Raw genomic sequence first — 588 nt, forward strand, 5'->3', positions numbered from 1 at the left:
CCTCCTCTGGACCCTCTCCATGTTGTCCACATCCCTCTTGAAGTGCAGCACCCAGAACTGGATGCAGTACTCTAGCTGCGGCCTGACCAGTGTCGCATAGAGGGGGAGTATCACCTCCTTGGACCTGCTTGAGATGCATCTGTGTGTCACAGGCCAGCTGGGTGCTGTGAGTGTATTAATTTTATCACAGGCCAACTGGGCTGTTAGGTTCAGTTTTGGATTGAGGAGGCCAAGTTGGGAGTGAAATAAAGGTTAATTTATTATAGCATACACATACACAACAGTTAACAGAAAGATAAATGTGATAAGCAGATAATGCAGTATTAAAGAGCTAATAGTAAATAACAACAGATAATAATAAAAGATAGATTAATTCTGTCACAGGCCAACTGGGCACTGCAAGGGTATTAGCCACTGGGTTGCTCAAAACAATAGATAGACAGACATGGGTTGGCAACTTAGCGATAGTCCTTTAATGCCAGGTACGCATTAAGTGATTCCAGCAAAGTCAGGCATCCCTCGATTAACACTGTCACAGGGATTACCAGGGAAGGTCCCTTGATTAGGATTCAATCCTCACTCACACTG

Source organism: Gavialis gangeticus, unplaced genomic scaffold (assembly GCF_001723915.1).
Source record: "Gavialis gangeticus isolate Ggan-Ray unplaced genomic scaffold, GavGan_comp1, whole genome shotgun sequence".
NCBI lineage: Eukaryota > Metazoa > Chordata > Crocodylia > Gavialidae > Gavialis > Gavialis gangeticus.